Here is a 6,614-nt window from a genome sequence, read left to right as displayed (position 1 = left end):
GTCACCTCCTTGGTGTCTAAAAAGGCAAAAACAAATTTAAAAAGAAATTATTATAACACAGTATTATATCTATTATATAACTATTAATTAAATAACAAATTATAAAAATCATAATATATTATTATATTTTATATTATAACATATTGTGTATCATATAATGTATTATATTATGTTATATTATATTATATTGTATTACATTATATTATATTATATTATACTATATTATAGTGTATAATATTATATTATATTACATTACATTATATTACATTACATTTTATTATGTTATGTTATATTATATAAGGTTATGTTATGCTACAGTATATATCATATAATATTAAAATATTTAAATTTTTATAAATGATCTCCTCAGTGGGTGATGGAGTCAAAGAGCAAAAATTCCCAAAGATTTGGGGGCAAAAATTGAAAAAAAAAACCCATAAAAATGACTCAATCCAGCCCCACCGTCACCTCCATGGCGCCTAAAAGGGCAAAAAATTAATTAATTTTAATTAAAATGTGTGTTCAGAGAGAGATGGGTCAGGGAGGAAAAATTCCAAAGATTTGGGGCAGAAATTGAAAAAAAAAAAAAAAAAAAAAAAACCACATTGCAAAACTCAAAAAAAATCATTTAAAAAATCGAAATTAATTTAGGGGAATCTTAAATTATCATCTCTGTGGGAATTGGGATCAGGGAGCAAAAAAATCTCAAAGATTTGGGGTCAGAAATGGAAAAAAAAACCAAAAACGTGAAAAAATTCAAATCTGCCCCAAAATTACATTTGGGAAACCCTGAATTCCCCTCAGGACCCCCAAAACCCCAATTTCCACCTCAAATTCCCCATTTCCACCCGAAATTCCCCTTTTTCACCCAAAAATCCCTCAGAATGTCCCCCAAAATCCCCATTTTCACCCCAAATTCCCCATTTCCACCACTGTATCCCCTCAGAATCCCAGAAAACCCCATTTTCACCCCAAATTCCCTCAGAATTCTCCCAAATCCCTCCAATCCCCTCAGAAACCCAAATCTCCAATTTTCACCCCAATTCCCCTCAGAATTCTCCCAAATCCCTCCAATCCCTCAGAAACCCCAAATCTCCAATTTTCACCCCAAATTCCCCTCAGAAACCCCAAATCCCCCTCAGAAACCCCAAATTCCCCTCAGAAACCCCAAAATCCCCAATTTTCACCCCGAATTCCCCTCAGAATTCTCCCAAATCCCTCCAATCCCCTCAGAAACCCCAAATTCCCCTCAGAACCCCAAAATCTCCAATTTTCACCCCGAATTCCCCTCAGAATTCTCCCAAATCCTCCTCAGAACCCCCCAAATCCCCAATTTTCACCCAAATTCCCCATTTCCAACCCCAAATCCCCTCAGAGCACCCAAAATCCCCCAAATCCCCTCAGGCTCCCCCAAATTCCCCTCAGAACCCCTAAAACCCCAGATTTTCACCTCAGATTTCCCTATTCCACCCAAAAATCCCGGTTTTCACCCCAAATTCCCCTCAAGACCCCCAAATTCCCCTCAGAAACACAAAGACCCCATCAGGAAACCCCGAATTCCCAAATTTCACCTCAAATTCCCCATTTCTACCCGAAATCCCCTCAGAACGCCCCAAAACCCCTCAAATCCCCTCAGGCTCCCCAAATTCCCCTCAAGACCCCCAAATCTCCCTCAGAAATCTCAAATTCCCCTCAGGACCCTCCAAATCCCCAATTTTCACCCCGAATTCCCAATTTCCACCCCGAATTCCCGATTCCAACCCGAATTCCCCATTTCCATCCCAAATCCCTCAGGCTCCCAGATTCCCTCGAGACCCCCAAATCTCCCTCAGAAATCTCCAATTCCCCTCAGGACCCTCCAAATCCCCAATTTTCACCCCGAATTCCGATTTCCAACCCGAATTCCCCATTTCCACCCCCAAATCCCCTCAGGCTCCCCAAATTCCCCTCACGGGCCCCACCCCGGCCCCGCCCTCCCCTCAGGGCTCGGCCGGGCCCAACCGGGCGGGACCGGGCGGGGCATCCTCGGCCCGGGAAGGGCCTCGAGGGCCTCGCCAGGAGCCTCGGGAGCCGCGGGGAGCCCCCGGGACCCCTCGGGAGCTCCAAAATCCCCTCAGGACCCCCCAGGTCCCCTCAGGCCCCGCCGGTACCGGGAGGGGCGGCGGCTGCGGCGGCGGCGCGGGCCCGTCCCGCCGCCGGAAGCCACGTCGCTGATTGACAGCGCTCTCGGCGAATCGCCGCCTTAAACGGCGCGGCTGGCCCCGCCTCTTCGCTCTGCGTGGTTGTCGTGGTAACGAGCAGGCGGGAAATTGCGGCGTCGTCACGGCGACGCGGGTTCGCGGCTCTGATTGGGTTAAGTAGCTGCTTATCAAACGGGCGAACCAATCAGCGCGCAGCGCGCCGAGGACCAATGCACAGCGCTTCATGGTGGGCGGATCCTCGGAGGTTTCCACTAATGAGAGCTCGGGAATTTGATTGGCAGGCGCGGCTGCCAAATTGGAAGGGAGGCTGGTGTGTGAGGGGAAGGAGAAGATGGCGCCTGCCAGGAGCGATCGTGAGGGGGTTGCGGGGATTTATGGGGATTTTGAGGTTCTGAGGGGCTGGGAGCCCAAAAAAAAGACTTAAGAGGGATTGAAAACACTACTGAGGAAATTTGGGGGGTTTTGGGGGGGTTGGGGCCTCCTGAGAGGGAATTTGGGGTCTCTCACCCATTAGGTGAGAGCCCCCCCTCTCAAAAAAACCCCCCAGAAACAAAAAATTTCCTCAAAACCCCCAATGCCCACGAATTTCCCTAAAAATAACCCCAAAACTTCAATTAAAGCAGCTGCTCCACCACCGACGAGGCTGAGTGTGGTTTGTGGTTTGGAATTGAGGGAAAAACCCCAAAAATTCCCCCCCAAATTTCCCCAAAATCCCTTAAAAGTTCTGGAAAAGTTCCTCAAAAAAAATCTCAAAAAATTTCCCCCCTGAAAATTCGTGAGGAACACCCGAAATATGTTGCAAAAATGCCCCAAAAGTTCCTAAAAAACTCCTTTAAAATTCCAATAAACTCACCCAAAATTCACCAAAAAATCGCAAAAAAAACCCCAAAAAATTCCTTAAAGAGGAAACAAAAAATTTCCCAATTTTCCACCAAAATTCCCACAAAAATTCACAAAAAAATCACTAAAAAATCTAAAAAATCACAAAATTTCCCAAAATTGTCCAAAATCCCCAGCGCCGCCGCCGCCATCTTCCCCCCCCCCTCACGCCGCTTCACCACGCCCCTTTTGGCCGCTAGCCAATCAGCGCTCACTCTGCTTCACCCTCTGGCTAATAGCAGCGCCGAGAATTCCCGCCCGCCTCTTGGCGCATGCGCGGTGCGGCGCTTCCGGGTTCCCTCAGGGCTCCCTCAGGGTTTTAAAGGGGAAGCGGCGGCGGGACCGGCCCGGGGCGGCGGCACCGGCGGCGATTCTGGACCGGAGCGGAGAACCGGGAGCCCAGAGCCGGTAGGGGACGGGCCCGGCCTGGTGGGGGCGGAAAGGGCGAGCGGGGTTTCCATGGCAACCGCGGACCGGCGCGGCGGGGGCCTAGCGGGGAGAGGGCGGAAGTGACGTCAAGGCAAACGCAGGGCGGGAGGTTGGGCTTCAGCTCCCTGAGAGCAAATCGCGGTCAGGCCACGCCCACACAGGGATAGCCACGCCCCTTAGGGCTGACCACGCCCCTGTACATGAGACCACGCCTATTTATGAAGACACGCCCTTTTTCCAGCAGGATCGCGATTGGTTGAGAGGTGATGGAAGGAGCGACGTCAGCCAATGAGGGAGCGGCGCTCTTGAGGAAGCCAATGGGAGCAAAGACACTGAGGAAGCACTGGCCAATCAGCAGCGAGATGGGGGATTACCAGCGGCCAATGAGGATGATCGACCTCAGGGCTCGGCCAATGAGAGGAAGGGGAGGAGCAGCTCAGCCAATCAGGACACAGAGACAAGGGAGATGACTAATCACAGCAAGGAGGTAACGGCAGCCAATGAGGACACAGCACACAAAGTTTCAACCGATCAGAGCTCAGGACAAAAATCTCCAGCCAATCAGGACAAAGCAACACAATCCACCAATCAGAACGCAGCTCCCAGACCAAATGACCGTCAAGCCCCGCCCCTCCTGGATCCACCAATGACCTCACGCCTCTGGCGGCCGCAGCCAATCAGGCGCGAGACCCCTGGGATTGGTCGCTGGAGGAGGCGTGGCTTAGGGCGCCGAGGAGGAGGGGCTGGCGGCCTGGGGGGCGGAGCTTGAAGGCTGGAGGCGGAGCCTGATGATGACGAGGAGGAGCGGAGCTTGAGGACTGGGAGGTGGAGCTCGAGAACTGTGGGGCGGAGCCTACGGGCCAGGGGGCGGAGCTTAAATCCATGGGGGTGGAGCTTGAACGCTCTACGAGCCAAGGGGTGGGGCTTAAATCACAGGCGTGCTGTGGGGTGGATCCTAATGGCGAGGGGGCGGAGCTTAGAGCTGAGAGGGCGTGCCCAGCCCCTTCCCAGTGCGGCCATTGGCTGCCCAGCCCGGACGGGGCGTGGTCCAAGCTGACGGTGCGGCGCGGGCGCGGCCTGGCGCGGCCTGGCCCGGGCTCTCTGTGCCGCGTCCGTCTGTCCGTGCCTCCCTCCGCCCGCTCCCCGTGGCCCGCTCCGCCCGCCGCGTCCGGCTGCGGCCTCTGGCGCGACGTCCGGCTGGGCTCGGCCGAGGGCCGCTGGTCGGCGCTGCTGGACGCGGCCCTGGAGATGATGGCGGCCGGCGAGCGGGCCTGGCTGCGGCCTAGCGGAGTGGACGGCGCGGCGCTCGCCGTGCGGCTCGGCCCCTTCACGCCGCCGCCGCCATTTTGGGCCGCGCCGCCCTCCTTGCGCTGGCGCTCGGTGCGCTCCGGGCACGCCCGCGCCGCGGAGCTGCTGGCCGAAGGAAAGGTCGGCGCGGCCGGGCGCGCCTTCCGCCGGGCGCTCCGCTCCGCCATAGCGGCCGCGGGGCCTCCGCCGCTGCCGCCGGCCGTCGCCGAGCTCAAGGCCGAGCTCCACGCCGGCCTGGCCGAGGCCCAGCTGCGGCTCGGCCTCCCCGCGGCCGCCGCGGCCAACGCGGGGGCGGGCGCTGCGGCTGCGGCCCGCTCACCTGGGCGCCAGGTACGCGCGGGGCGTGGCCAGCGCCGCCATGATGGACCTGGAGGCCGCCCGGGAGGACCTGCAGGCCGTGCTCAGGGCCCGGCCCGGGCACCGCGGCGCCGCCGAGGAGCTGGCGCGGGTCCGGGACAAGGCCCGGCAGAGGGACACGCAGCTGGCCACCAGGCTCGGGAAAATGTTCGCCTAATTAGCGCTAATTAGCGAAAACCGAGGGGTTTTTGGGGGGAAAATTTGGGGAAAATATGGGGAAATTGAAAGGAAATTAACACTAATTAGGCCTATTTAGCGCTAATTAGTGGTTAATTGGCGCTAATTAGTACGTAATTCGCACTTATTAGGAGTTATTAGGTGCTAATTAGCACTAATTAGGCGTTAGTTAGTGTTAATTTGGAGGTATCTATGGGGTGTTTATGGGAGTAATTAGGGGGTAATTAAGGCCCTGGCACCTTGGCAGTGCTCAGGGTAATTAAAGAGCGATTAGGGGCAATTATGGGGTAATTAGGCGGTAATTAGTGCCAGGGACACACAGCTGGGGAAAATATTTGCTTAATAAGGGATAATTAGCTTTATTTAGAGGGTTAATTAGCGAGATGGAGTAATTGATATTGTTCTTAGATGGGTGTTGTTAGGGCGGTGGCTCATTAATGAGCTGTTAATTTTGTGAATATATAATAAAGTGCGTTGATTGTGTTAATTACGTTATTTATAAACTTACGGGCATGTTGATGTGTTAATTGATGATGTCTGTTAATGAGGCATTAATGAGGGCAGGTTCATCAAAAGGTTGCGATCTGTTGTATCTGTTTTCCTCTGTTAATTATGCTAATTAGCATAGCTAATCAATGCTAATTTATGTAATTAACCCCTAATATTTCCTTCACGAGAAGCTCCATCCCCAACGGAGCTCATCAATGATAATTAATTAATTAGGGGCTGTTACCGTGGAGACCACACCCCCCCCCTGCTGCAATCAGCCCCGCCCCCTCATTACCATAAGCACCGCCCCTCCCCCGGTATCAATATAGAGCTTTATTGAGCCGCCAGGGGGGCGGGGCACAGCGCGAGGGGGCGGGGCTCGGCATGCAAATGAGGCGCGGCCGCAAAGCGTCCTGGGAGAGCCGGGAGGGAGGGGGGGGCGGGGATTGCCAGCCGTTGCCATGGCGACCGTGGGCGGGGGGGGTTATGGGATGGAGAGCGTGGGTTTGTGCCCCGTCGCCATGGCAACCGCCCTAACAACGCTTTTCCCGAGCCGTTGCCATGGCGACCACGACCTCCCCCCTTATTATGGGATGCAGCAGCAACGCGATTCCCCCCTCCCCCGTTGCCATGGAAACGCTCCGGACGCCATCGCTGCCGTTTCCGCCCCGTTGCCATGACAACGCCGAGACGCCATCGGCCCTTATTATGGGATGCCAGGCGCCCCTGATTCCGGGCCCCCGTTGCCATGGCAACGAAAACCCGCGTTTTCTT

This window comes from Melospiza melodia, unplaced genomic scaffold (assembly GCF_035770615.1).
Source record: "Melospiza melodia melodia isolate bMelMel2 unplaced genomic scaffold, bMelMel2.pri scaffold_148, whole genome shotgun sequence".
In the NCBI taxonomy this organism is placed as follows: domain Eukaryota; kingdom Metazoa; phylum Chordata; class Aves; order Passeriformes; family Passerellidae; genus Melospiza; species Melospiza melodia.
This window is presented reverse-complemented; position numbering follows the sequence as displayed.